Source organism: Hylobates moloch, unplaced genomic scaffold (assembly GCF_009828535.3).
Source record: "Hylobates moloch isolate HMO894 unplaced genomic scaffold, HMol_V3 SCAFFOLD_1, whole genome shotgun sequence".
Taxonomy (NCBI): domain Eukaryota; kingdom Metazoa; phylum Chordata; class Mammalia; order Primates; family Hylobatidae; genus Hylobates; species Hylobates moloch.
Genome location: NW_026652276.1, coordinates 131,683,584 through 131,698,404, shown reverse-complemented (window position 1 = coordinate 131,698,404; position 14,821 = coordinate 131,683,584). Strand labels below are relative to the sequence as shown.

Genomic DNA, 14,821 nt, shown 5'->3' with positions numbered 1-14,821 from the left:
ACTTCAGGTGCTTGTGCCAGACCAAGGAGTCCTTCACACTCCTTCTCCCTCCCCTCCATGTCCAGGCCACCACCAATCCAACTCAGTCCTCACAAACATTCCCTAGGCCAAACCAACATTTCCCAGCTGGGCTTTTGTAAGAGCCCTTAGATCTATTCTCCACATAGCCTCCAAAGTCGAAACCACAAAGACTTTCAAACACCTCTTCTGTTTAAATCCCTTCAGTGGCTCCCCACTGCTCTCAAGCTCAAATCCAAAGTCTTTAACATGGCCCACAAAGGCCTGTGTGATCTAACCAGGGCCCACCTGTCCAGACCTCATTCCGTGCATCCATCCATCTCTCTCTCCCTCACCTCATTCCTCTCTCCTATCCCCATCCCGCGTCAGTGGCTCCAGCCCTCTCTCAGTTGCCCAAACATGCCAAGCTTCTACCATGAAATGTAGTCTCTCTTCCTCTCCATTTTTCCTTTCTACCCCCAGCTACTTGAAATCACTCTAAAGCACATCTACCTCCTTTCACTTCTCCCCTTTCATTTTTTGCTAGAAGGGGAAAAATAAATCTTGAATATGCTTTCCTTTGAGTCAGAAGACAAGAAGATAAGCTATGAAGTTAAATTCTCAGAAATCACGTGACCATAAGATCTAAACATTGGTAGGAGTTGAAAGAGAAGGAAGACACCTCCAGGGCTTAGGAATCAGGGGAGAAAAATTAAACCAAGTGACTAGAAAACTGAAGAAGCCAGGGAAGGGTTCAGTAGAAAATCACACCCTAGGTCTAGAAGGACTCTAACCCCCCACAGTCACCACCACCCACTCTCACCGATGCTTCTTCATTTGACTAATGCAAATCCCTAAGGAATCCCTCTCTCAATTCAATTCTGACTAACATTCTGCCAGGGCCTTAGGCCTCTCTGACATAAAGGAGTCCTCTCCCCACGGAAGTCAGACAATACCCCCACACCATACCCCATCCCTGGGCCAATATAGGGCCAAAGGCTGACATGCTCTCAGCAGGCCAAAGTTCAATCCTCAATCAGGGTTTCCCTCAGAACCAAAGACTCCAAGCAGTTTTCATCTATGCCTTTATTAATATAAAATGAGACTCCAGAGAGACACAGGGGACCCTCCCATGGTTGAGTGTATTCTGCCAAATATGATGTTAAATCTATGACTAAAATTGTTCCCAGTTTCAGACAACAAGCAAGAATATTGAAACATATTTATTCTTAAACTAGAGATCTCCTGAAGAGTTTTATTCACACTTGATCATTTTTGCTTTCACCTAAATACCTAAATGTTCATCCAATGGGAGAAAGAGACTTCTTCACTTGTTTTCAAAACCTTTAACACATAGGAAAATAACTTGTAGGTTCTAGAAGGCATGCTTTAATGCTTTAATTCTGGCTTAATTTTTTTTTTCAGAATACTTACTTTCTGTAATTAAGATAGGGAAAATTCAACCCAAAAACAAATTTCTTCTTCTTCTCATTTCACCATCTTAAAATTTGGCAAGTTTTGCTTGAGGAAGCAGAGCAAACTCGAGTGCTTTTGTGGATACATCCTGTTTTTCAGGTGCCAGACAGCTAAGGATGTTGGCTTTTCTATCACCATTGATAGAAAGATAACACAAAAAGTGAATCCTATTGAAGGTGGGTCAGAAGCATCTTCTTAACAGAGCTCAGAATGTTTTTATAAACTCTTTGTGTCAAGGCACTTGGAACCAGTTAACGATTCCTGGATGATGTCCAAATGTCATTATATTTAACAGTCAAGAACGACTGTCATAACTTCAAAGGTTAGAAATGCAAGTGAGCTTTTTAGCTTTTATCAGACAGAAAGCTCCTCACCCCCACACGTTTCCATCTGAGCCTGCCGAGAATGGAAACGCAACAGCAGTTTTCTTGTCCATTCCCACCGAATGGAAAACACAGCCATTCCCTCTTACGGAAATAACTTCTAACACCAGGCCACATTTCCACTTTGTGTTTTAAATTCTATGATGTGGTCCTAAATTCTTGCAGTAATCAAAGGCTGTGAAACTTCACAGAGTGAAGGGTCTTTCAAAAGGACACTGGAAAATAAAAGAGGTTGTTTTGCTGAGCATTGATCAATTCCCAAGCTGGCTGCAGGGGATCCTACTGAAGTATGGCCAAGATAAGGGTGGATCCAGGAGCTTCCGAGCTCCACAGAGTCAACCCTGTACCCAAGCTCCCTCTGGTTGGTGTGGACCAACACCAAAGTCACTGCAGGACAGAACAGGTAGCAGGACACCTGCTCAACAGTGGACCTGAAGAAGCTCTCCCGCTGGAAAAAGCAGAAGAGAAGCCTTCTTCTACCCAGCATGGGTGAAGCACCAGCTCTCAAACACCAACTACTCATCTCAGTCATTCTTTCTTATGACCAAAACTTTGATTTCAGCCATCATAGAAGTTCAAACCCAGGGTGAAGACAACACAGGAAAAAATGTGGCTTCTGAGGTAAAGTGGGGAGTTGAAGAACTAACCGATGCATTAATCAGTGCAGACAATCTGAAAAGTCTTCTTTCCTGAATAGTAGGTTCCTTTCTTTCAGTCACTTAAACAATTATTCCAACTCACTACTTACTTTTCCAAGGGAGAGACACAGTAAAGTATTATCATAAGCGCCATTCTCCCTCCTGTACTGTCGTAGTATCAAAGGTGTGCAGTGTTTTTAAGCTTCACAAGTATGAAAATGTAAAATGGCTAATATGTATTGTAGAACCTACTAAAGAGTATAGCCACTACATTAATAAGAAAATATCTGATAGATGAATGCCCAAGATAAGATTTCACTTCCAGTCACCACTTACAGGGACCTCTCCACCAAGGAGGTACCCAAGTTTATTAAAATGACCTAGAAGTTGTTTCTAAATTCTAAGTTGTTTCTAAAATCACACCATATTCAAAGGGGCTAAAAGATGAGAAAGAAAATTCAGAAAGGATGCCCTGATTTTTGCTCCTCGATTTCTATAGCATGTATTCTTCTACAAGACAAAGGAAGAAACTATCGCCATATCCTTTTGGTGGTCTCAAAAGAATATCCAGCATTTTTTTTCTTCAGAGTTAAATTATATTACATACAATAAAAATAAAATTATTATTAATAATCATTTTATATCAGACTTTAGCATTAACTATTTCTCATATATTAAGAAAACAAACCACCCTTTCAACATCTAAATCGCTTCATCACACATAGGGTCTCTGAGGAAGGTCAGCAAATATTGCTCTATAATCTCATTTTATCAACAGGGGATTGAAGCAAAGAAGTTAAGATCCAGTTCAAAATGAGATCCACTCCAATCTCCCAACATCTAGAGTTTAGAACAGGAGCACAAGCAAGACAAAGTTATGGAGTCACACATGAATCATTTCCACTTGGTTAAGTTAGATGTTTCTACCTGGAGAAAGAAGTCAGACTGAGAATCTCCCGTCCTCACACAATGAGCCTCTACCACAGAGGAAACTCAATGCTGGCTTATTCCTCTGTAATCTCCCCCGTGTAGCATCACCTCCCAACATGGTGCAGTGAGCCAGGCCAACTTCAGCAATAGCATTCTCCGAACTCCTCTAAGGGAGAAAGAGAGATTCTTTATTCATTTCAAAAATATTAACAAGAAGCTTCTTCCCATCAATCACTGAGTTTGGAGATTCTGAGACAAGAGTGAAGCCCAGGATGCATTCTTATTCCCAGAAATCAGAAAACAGACTGATGAATTCTTTGAGAAAGTAAGCAAAAATATTATGTGCTACTAAAATATACTTACATAGTTTCATCACATCAATAAAAGCAAAATCTCTCTAATGAGGATCTTGCAAGCCCAGCATTTCCTGGCCTCTGTCTCTTTCTCTGTCCCCTACCAGTTTCTCCTGGCTCGCTCTCTGGTGACCACACCTGACTTCTTCAAGTTCCCCAGACACACCACACTGTCATTCATCTGCTGTTCTTGAACTTCCCGCAGCTGACTTTCTCACTGTATTTGGGACTCAGACCAAAGGTCATCTCCTCAGGGAAGCCTTTCCTAAGTAACCTAATGCCAGTAAAATTGGCACACACACATTCCCAGTAATCCCTCCCTCTCTTTCTCTCTCCCACTCACTCCTTTACTCACCGCATCACTACCTTGCAATGTTACACGCCGGCCTATGTGTTTATTGTCCTAATTCCACTCTGGAGTGTAAACTCTATGAGGGCAGGGATGTTTTCTTCACCATTTTACCTGTGGTCACATAGTATGCTATCAATGAATATCTAGCGAGTGAATAAGTGAATGAAGGAAGAAAAGGATCAGATTGGAAGGGCACCACTGATTTCTTAGACACTTTAAGAAAATTCTTCAGGAGTACAGTGAAAAATAACAGGCTATAGGTGCAATTCACTAAGCGTGTGACATGGAAGACTAGAGAAGACTAAGGAAGAAAGATTAGGTTAATTAAGCATAGTGCAAATTGAATATCACCAGTGTGTAGTCGGAAAAACTAGTGGGCATAAGACCAGCCACAGTTATGGAATCGGAATGCTCTAAGTCCGTACCAGAAACAAACAAACAAATAAACAAACAAACAAAAGACACTGGAAACAATAACCCAAATGAGGTAATTTGCATGAAATTATTTTATAGCATATAAAGCAATCAGAAAATAAGTATATAACAAGCATATATTACCTCCTCCTATCTTTCCCTCCCCACTAATATCCATGGCAGACATCAAAAACAATCATGGATACTAAATGTAACTCCTTTCTGCTATTGCCAAACAGGACCAATACACAAGTCAATCATAATTTTTTAAGGCATCTTAGGAAAGTAGGCAAATTAGGAATGGCAGAAAGCTTCCTTCCTAAAGGACGTCTACAGAAAGTCTATAGCAATCATCATGCTCAACTGTGAGCCATCAAGCTTCTCCTCTAAAATCAAAAACAAGGCGAGGAAGTCAAATATCACTACCTCTATTCAATATTGTACTGGAGATCTCATTCTAAACATTTTAAGAATGCGGGTGGCAAATTTTTGATTATTCACATAATATTATTGTCTATCAGAAACTATTAGAATTAATAAGGCTTTATCAAGGTTTCTGAGTATAAATCAATATATTAAAGTGATTAGCATTTCTATACACCAGGAACAAAGCATCAGAAAGAACTATCTCTTAAATATACATTTCATGATAATAATAAAACAAGAAGATAGCACTGGAGTGCAGAAAACGATTCTTCACAATACGGAGCTTTGGCATGCTAAGTGCTTTGAAAAGTGAAAAGCCTCAGAAATAAGCCTCAGAACCAAGGTTTCTCTCTGACCTGCTTCCACCTCCATGTCTCTGATCTTCTTTCCCAAAGCACTGGGAGGGACTCTCTTTGGAATTTCTTAAGACCCCACTCCCTAGGAATCTCATCAAATAACCCAAAAAGATCAACCACCCAGGAAAAGAAGAGAAGAGACTGTAAGTCATCACCACATCCGGACAGGCTTTTCATCTATTCTCTTAAGGGCAACTCTCATAGATTACCTGGGAGGCTTTATCTGCATAAGATGACCTTTGCTCACAGTGAAGTTCCATCCCTCACCTTCCTGACACCTCTCTCAGAGCTCAGGGGAACTTTGTTACTTATTTTCACATTCTCTATCTCCTCTCTCCCATATATAGAAGGGTATATAATCATCTGGACCACACTGGGTTATTGATAAATCATTCTCATGTGATTCCCTGCATTGTGCACATTAAATGCATTGCATGCCTTTCTCTCCTTTTCATTGGCCTTTTGTCAGTATATTTTCAGCAAACCTTCAGGAGATGAAGGAAGAAGCTTTCCCTCTTGGCCCCTGCAACACTTAGGAATATATGAAACAAAATTTTACAAGATATTTCTGTATAAAGCAATAAAAGTTATTGAAAAATATTAAAGAACACCAAAATAAATGGATAAACATATAAAGTTTAAGATTAAGAGAGCCCAATATTATAAAGATGTCAACAAGGTTATGTAACATTTATAGTCTGGAGGACTTTCACCCATATGGAAGCTTGATATGTGCCAAAAGTGACAGTGCAAACCAGTGGCTGGGGGAGATGGAAGGGATGAAAATCCCTTATCTGAAATACTTGGGGCCAGAAGTGTTTCAGATTTCAGATTCTTTCAGGTTTTGTAGTATTTGCATTATACCTACTGGCTGAGCATCACGAATCCAAAAATCTGAAATCTGAAATGCTTCCATGAGCATTTCCTTTGAGTGTCATGTCGGCACTCAAAAAGCTTTGCATCTTGAAGCATTTCAAATTTTGGATTTTCAGATTAGGGATACTCAATCTGTATTTAATAAGTGGCATTGGGACAATGTAGGGGGCCAAATGAAATCAGCCTCTACTTTACAATCTACATTAAACAAAACAATTCCAGAGATTAACTATTTGAATGAAAAAGAAAAACAGACATCTCAGAAAATCTTAGGATACAAGAATATCCTAATAACCAACGGGTAAGAAGGATTTCTTAAGCAAGCTATATATAACCCAAAATGTAAAAACAAAAGAGACTGACCAATTCATCTACAATATAATTAAGAATTCCTGCTTATTAAAAGGTTTGATAAAAAAAAAACAAAAAAATTTTAATAAGAAAAAAATAGAAACCGCATATTAAGAGAAGATATCTTCAATGTTGGGGCTCAGAAAATGCCCTGAATCATGGTGCTTTGACATGCTGAACTAATGAAGCAGCCTCAAGGTCTCCCTCTGACCTCCCCCTACTCCCTCTGATCCTCCTTACTATTCGAAGCACCAGGACTGGCTCTCTCTGTAAGTTCCCTTATCTGATTGAGAAAACTTCTAAAAGAAATGCAATTGCCTCAAAACTCCTTCCCTAGGAATCTCATTAAATAACCAGGAAACGTTAACCACCAGAGAAGAGACTAGAAGTCTCTATGCTCAGGACACCATGCCCAGTCAGCCTCCGCCTCTGCTCTCCTGAGGGCAATTCCAAGGGAAGACCTGGAAGACTGTTATCTGCATAATAAGACCTTTGTTCACAATGTGGCTCTGCCCTTACCTTCCTGTAACTTGTCTGCAGCTACTATTTATCCTTAGGTCCCATTCAGAGTCCAAAGAGAATCATTTACAAACCACTGGTGTGTTTTTTGGGGCCCATTCATTTACGGCTCTCCACCTCCTTCTCCCCAGGGAAAAGGATATTTAAGCATCAACCATCTGGTTCTTTCTTGAGTTTTCATATGTTTTGTATGGTTCCCATGTTTAAGTACATTAATGAATTTGTTATGTTTTTCTCTTGTTGATCTATATTTTGTTATAAAGGTGTGGGCTGTGACTCTTATGATGGGGAGAAAAGGGATCACCCCATTTCTGCCTCTACAGTGACATCTATAATGAACAAAGATTTAGTACACAAAATATATAAAGAACTCCAATGAATCAATATGAAAAGGACAAGCAACCCAAAAGGCATATCCAGGTATTTCACGAAAAAACAAGAAGGTCAATAAACCTATAAAAAGATGGTCAACCTCATTAGTAATCAGAGGAATGCAGAGACCCCCAAGCTGACACCATTTTACACCCAAAAGGCTAGAAAATGTATATAATCTGACAGCCCCCAAGTTTTGGCAAGTATGTGGAGCAATAGGAACTTTCATGTACTCCTGGTGAGAATTAAAGTTGGCACAACTACTTTGGAAACAAGTTGGCACTGCCCAGTAAAATATTAGGTATGTGTAGCCTTCAACACAGCATCTCCTCTCCTGGGTATGCATCCTGGAAAAACTCTTGCTCATCTACATTAAGAGAGATGGACAAAAATATTTACAACATCCTCCTAATAGCAAGAAAACGGAAACAACTCAAACAAATGTCTATCTCTCCTGAGAAAAAATTAACTGCCCCATATTCATAAAATGGAATATACACTGAAGAATAAAAATGAACTACATCTACATGGGTGAACTACATTCTCATAGTTGAATCTCAGAAACATAATGTTAATATTGAACAAGCCACTGAAAAACTCAGAATCATTCCATTTTTATAAAGTTGCAAAAAAAATTATTTATGTTTGTGTAACCCTAAAATAAAACAAAGAAATTACTAATAAAATATTCAGAACAATCTTTACTTGAGTTAGGGAAGAGAATGGGATCCAGGCTTGAAAAGTACTGCTAGCATTCTATTTCTTAGGCTGCATGATGGGTACATGGATATTCATCTTATAATTCTTCACTAAACAATGCATAGATGTTCTAATGCATCATTGGCTTGTATCATAAACTTAATAAAGGTTTAACATTTCATTAGAATCTATTTTGAAATATTTAGTTTTAGCTTTCATTTACTCGGAAAACTTATGTGAAACACCAAACTTAAGCACGGTAACAAAATGGGGGGGTTCCTTCAGTAATAAATATGAAAGTACATACATGTATTTCAATTGGCTATGTCTTAGGAAACTCCAAGCAATCTAGAGGAATCTATGATCTGCTAATGAACGTTTCTTTTTTTTCCTAAAGAAGTCAGGCGCACCTTTTCTACTAAAGTAGAGTTTAGTAACTTCCAGATTGAATAGCACAGGATAACAGCAGTCTCTCCTGGTTCTCCTAATTAGTGGCCTGTTTCTTATTCGTTGCCTGAATTCCCTCCTCTCACTCATCCCCTGCATTTAGTCATCACTCCCTTGATGAGTTGCAAAGAGCGGCCGATTTCCATTGCTTGAGGTGTGATTATTTAGCAGCTCCAGGGAGAGATGGGTTGGGGGAGGTTGGTTCAGAGAGAAATCAGGAAGCAACTGAGATGTAGACTAAGAAATATCTTCTCTCAGTGTCCCTGTTACTAAAACTAATAACTAATAACTGTCAAAGGTAAAATCCTGAAATGACTTAAATTGCTACAAACACTGCTGGTAATTACCATTTAGTCATTCTCTTGACCTTTTGCAGTGAGTATGTGATGAACATTGCCTCTGCTCAGTTTCAGTTAAAAAAAAAAAAAAGCACAGTTTCAAAACTCTAATTTATTATAAAGAATCTAGTCTTGCCCCCACATTTTAAAAATAAGGAAACTAACCCAAAAAAGTTAAGTGACTGAGGCATTTAAAATATGAAGAATGAAGACCACAACCTCTGAGGTCAGAAGGCCTGGGCTAGAACCCTGGATCTAGCACTAACTAGCCAGGTGAATCTGGGTTAATCGGTTAACTTTGACAGGCCTCAGTTTCCCCATCTGTAAAATGGGAATGATACTGCTATAACTCATAGGGTTGCTGTGATGATTAAATGATTACAATGAGTCCCTGGTACATAATATATGCCCAATAAATGATCATTATTATTTTCTAAGTTCACGAAGTCAAGCAGGTCAAAATAAAATTTTCCAGGCATTTATCTTTTTATCACTCCTAACTTACACATCTCATTTTTAAAGTTATAGTAGTTTAATAGTGAGTGCTTTTTATAACTTTGAATTACACTAATAAAATTTTCTCTCTTCCCCAGGGCTAACAGAAACCTATGCAAGTGTATTTCAAACTAATAACAGTGCAATAATTTCATAAATAACTGTCACCCTACTTTCTGCCAGTCCCTTCAGTCTAGTTTACATATTTAAAGGAAATTTTCCACTATATTTCTAGATTATCACTCACTCATTAGGGGATCTGGCAGTTGGTGCTTCTCAGCACACTTTTTCACCATTATCTATTTTTCCAACCTGGCAAAGACCAGAAGGGAACAATTATCATGAGATAACATCTCTTCCAGTCAGACAGGCTCTTAATGATGGTAAATGAAGCCAGAACCAGCCCTGTATCCTGAGGCTACTAAAGGGAAGAGCCAGACTTCCACAGCTGGTACAGAAGTGGCACCCGTGCTGTGTCACGTACAGGGAAACATCACACAGGCAGGTAAATGGTTCTGTCTGAAATCCTGTCCTATTGTCTGCCTTGAGAGTCAGCATTTCATGGTGCAGCAGGAGACAGAATCAGGTGTAACACTGAAAGCAGCGCTAGCAGAGGTCGGTTCTGGGAAAGGCACACTTAACCTAAAGTGAAAAGCAAATCATTTCACCAATCCAATATGCAAAAGTGGTAGTTTAATCAATTTACACTTCTGTAGTAAATCCCTTTCTGTTGAGTATTTTGCTTAATTTTTCCATTAAAAGAATTACAAGGTGGCCAGGCGCGGTGGCTCACGCCGGTAATCCCAGCACTTTGGGAGCTTGAGGAGGGCGGATCACCTGAGGTCGGGAGTTTGAGATCTGCCTGGCCAACATGTTGAAACCCCGTCTGTACTAAAAATTAAAAAAAAATTAACTGGGTGTGGTGGCGCATGCCTGTAATCCCAGCTACTCAGGAGGCTGAGGCAGGAGAATAGGTTGAACCCAGGAGGTGGGGGTTGCGATGAGCCGAGATCTCCCCACTGCACTCCAGCCTGGATGACAGAGCGAGACTCCATCTCAAAAAAAAAAAAAAAAAAAAAAAAAAAATCCAAGCCTTTTTTGTTTATGGTGCTATTTTATTTTTTAATTTTAGCAGTGCTTTTACTTTAAACAACTCAATACATTATCATAAACGCTTAATGGCTGTGCAAACAATTTGCACTCACTTTAAACCAACACAACTACCAATGGAAGCTCAAAATATAAACAGAACAAATCCTTAATTCTCAGTTGTCTCCTTTGCCTGCTGCCTCAGGGAGGCCTACTCTGAGCTCAACAAAGGCTCATGTTTAAGGCACCAGCAAAGCAGGAGCACCCAATCAATGAGAAAATAAAACATAATTTGTTACTTAATATTTCTAAAGATATACTGAAGTCATCATTATGGGGAAAATGTACAGTGTTGGATTACCTTACTTATTTTACTGTTGTTTCTCATTTTAACTAGAGGTAGGGTGTGGGCACCATGCATGAAGTTCCCAAAGAGCTAACGTGGCCATGGCCCAGCTTTGGTCTGCTTTTCCCAAGAGCTCTAGTTTATTACACCCTGAGAGCATATTTAAAATATTTAACAACAATACAGGGTGCACAATGATCCATCGGAATGAACGCTGGCCCTAATACCAGTATGCCGGTGAGTCCTAGCTGAACATCAGCTCAGAGTCACCCAAGTACCCACAGGGAGAGAAGGAGAGGGGAGGCTGAAGTTTTGCTGTTGTTATGCAACCATTGTGTCTAACTATATTAGCATCCAGCTCTCATTTCTCCATGTTGTCCAAGAATTAATAATTTTTTTGAAATCCTGCTAAAACCTAGATATGCTATATCCAATGCATCATTACTGGTTGCCAGATAAAAAAGAACATTAGTTAGTTGTTTAAAAAAATCCCTTGGCACCGGGAGCAGCGGCTCATGCCTGTAATCCCAGCACTTTGGGAGGCTGAGGCGGGTAGATCACAAGGTCAGGAGATCAAGACCATCCTGGCTAATATGGCGAAATTCCATCTGTACTAAAAACACAAAAAATTAGCCAGGTGTGGTGGCACGCACCCGTAGTCCCAGCTACTCGGGAGGCTGAGGCAGGAGAATCACTTGAACCCAGGAGGCGGAGGTTGCAGTGAGCCAAGATTGCACCATTGCACTCCAGCCTGGGCAACAGAGCAAGACTCCATCTCAAAATATATAAATAAATAAATATCTTGGCTGGGCGCAGTGGTTCATGCCTGTAATCTCAGCACTTTGGGAGGCTGAGGTGGGTGGATCATGAGGTCAGGAATTCCAGACAGTGTAGCCAAGATGGTGAAACTCCATCTCTACTAAAAATACAAAAATTAGCCGGGCGTGGTGGTGCATGCCTGTAATCCCAGCTACTTGGGAGGCTGAGGCAGAGTATTGCTTGAACCCAGGAGGTGGAGGTTGTGGTGAGCTGAGATCACACCACTGCACTCCAGCCTGGGTGACAGAGCAAGACTCTGTCAAAAAAAAGAAGAAAAGAAAGAAAAAAAATCTCTTAACTCCACAAAGTAATTTTTTGCTCTTTGTTCCCATCTTCCTGATTCCTCTAGTATTTCCTCTCCCTAGAAGCAATGCATTGTTCAAGAGAAGGCATAATCATATTGTAGCAGATTACATTTCCCTTGCTAAACACTTGGTAACTGAAAAAAGAAAAAAATATTTCTGTTTTTGTAATCTAGTAAACAAATAATAAATGGTTCCTAACCAAAAACCTGATTCTGGCAACATGACTCCTGAGCAGTAAGCAAGCTAGGGAACAACAGCTGGTTATCACTTACCTATGCAGGTCTTAGGAGAATTCAGGCCCCTCCCATAGTTAGCCTTGTCTGTGCCCAGGAATAGCAAGGGCAGTTAGCTCGTGAGGTTTGAAGCAAGATGGAGTCAGGTATGATTCAAGCCCCAGCCCCGGACCCCAGAGCTACCAAGATGTTGATGCCTAAGAAGAACTGGATTGCCATTTATGAACTCCTTTTTAAGGAGGGAGTCATGGTGGCCAAGAAGGATGTCCACATGCCTAAGCACTGGGAGCTGGCAGACAAGAATATGCCCAACCTTCAGGTCATGAAGGCCATGCAGTCTCTCAAGTCCTGAGGCTGTGTGAAGGAAGTTTTCCTGGAGACATTTCTACTGGTACTTTACCAATGAGGGTATCCAGTATCTCCATGATTACCTTCATCTGCCCCTGGAGACTGTGCCTGCCACTCTACGCCGCAGCCTTCCAGAGACTGGCAGGCCGTGGCCTAAAGGTCTGGAGACTGAGCAACCTGCAAGACTCACAAGAGGGGAAGCCAACAGAGATACATGCAGACATAGTGCTGTGCCTCCTGGTGCCAACAAGAAAGTGGAGGCTGGGGCTGGGTCAGCAACTGAATTCCAGTTTAGAGGAGTATTTGGTTGTGAACATGGTCAGCCACCTCAGTAAAACTGGAGAGGATTATTTTGCATTGAATAAACTTACAGCCAAAAAAACTTTTAAAAAAATGAACAAACAAACAAACAAAAAATCTGATTCTTACAGCTCTTGGAGGAAGCGATGAACCAATTCAGTTAGCAAGGTATAGAATTATACCTTTGATCACAGACCTGACCTAGTGCCCACTGTTTTTAAACATTTTTCTAAATCGCCTTTGCAAAAAACTATGACAGTGAAAGAAATCTGACATATCCTGACTCCATCTTGCTTCGAACAGCCCTTCCTCATTCCTGGGCATAGACAAGGCTAACTATGGGAGGGGCCTGAATACAAAGTGATAACCAGCTATTGTTCCCTAGCTTGCTTACTGCTCAGGAGTCATGTTGCCAGAAGTTAAAAGATTTATAACTTCTCTAATTGTTTTTATAGATAACATCACGATTGTAAAACCTAAGATTGGTCTTTGAGATATGTTTCAGATTTTTTGCATGCCAGTGAACCGACTGCCACCTCAGGGACCTGACTCATCTCAAGGAACTGACTCAATTAGTACTGTAACCCCCACCCAGAAACTGACTCAGTGCGTGAAGACAGTTTTCGACACTCCTATGAGTTCATCTACAACCAATCAGCAGCACTCATTCCCTAGCCTCTTGACCACCAAACTGTCCTTTAAAAATGCTAGCCTCCAAGCTCTCAGAGAGGCAGATTTGAGAAATGTCTCCTGTCCTCCTCCTCAGCTGCCTTGTGATAACTAAACTCATTCCCTATTTCAACACCACCATATCAGTGTTTTGGCTTTATCTGTGTAGCAGGTAAGAAGAACCCACTGGAGTGTAACATTCTCATTTATCAGAGATTAAAAAGTTGCAAGAAATCTGTGAACTGGTAACTCACAGCATCCCTTAATAATCCATTACCAATGCTCCTTGACTTTCAATGGAGTTATATCCTGTTAAGTTGAAAAGATCATAAGTGAAAAATGCATTTAATATACCTAACCTACAGGACATTCACTATAGCTTAGCCTAGTCTACTTTAAAGGAGCTCAGAACACTTACATTAGCCTACAGTTGGGCAAAATCGTGTGATCTCATGGCTGACTGCAAGTTTTGGAGAGTATTACACCACATATTGCTAGCTTAGAAAGATATCAAAATTCAAAATTTGAAGTACAGTTTCTACTGAATGCTTATTGCTTTTGCACCACTGAACCCCCAAAAATCTTAAGTTGAAGTCAGGGCCCATCTGTAGTTAAAAATCTCTATATCCATAGGATGCGGTATGTCTCACAAGTTTCAGGAAAGTGAAGCTGCCAAACCATGTGTCTCGGGGTAGCCAAAGTGAAAAGTCACTCGAGGCAGATCTTCTGGGTTCAGGGATGAGTCAACACAGTGGCCTCACACAGTTATGTAAATGGAATGCACCAGTACCACCAACAAGGGCAGAATGGGGAATACCACTTTTTGTGACCAGAGGAGGGTCACCCCTCTCAACGCTCTTTGGTAGGCAGAGCAGGTCACTGGGGAGAAGATAGATATACTTGCGTGTGGATAGGAGACACCTCCAGGAGCCCTTTTCTCCTGGCATTCAATTCAGACTCTCTGATGGGCCAGGATTCTTCTGAGAGGAAAGCAAATTTAGGGTCTGAAGGGATTAACAGCCCACCAAAGTAGTATTCTGAATTTAAGCAGAACCTCTGAGAAATCCAGCCACCATTGAACCCCCTCCAAGGCTGTTTGCTATGTGGGAGAAGCCGGCGCCTTGGCACCAGGAAGTACAAAATCAGTTGCCATAAGCATGAAAAAGCACAACAGGGCCTGCTATACTTCCCCACTGAAGCTCTGCACTACTGTGATTTGTTAAATTGGTATATAAATATACCTGTCTGTGTAGCACTCATCTAAGAGTACTTCAGCATATGGAAATCAAC

The 14,821-nt window shown here is 40.5% G+C and overlaps 1 protein-coding gene and 1 pseudogene across 5 annotated transcripts in view; one reads left to right on the top strand and one right to left on the bottom strand.

The window, feature by feature from the left end:
- The window catches only part of ELMO1 (engulfment and cell motility 1), a 594,699-nt gene that overhangs the window by 508,873 nt on the left and 71,005 nt on the right, over nt 1-14,821 (bottom strand). The window lies entirely within an intron of this gene.
- LOC116812545 (small ribosomal subunit protein eS10-like) lies at nt 12,402-12,897 on the top strand (annotated as a pseudogene).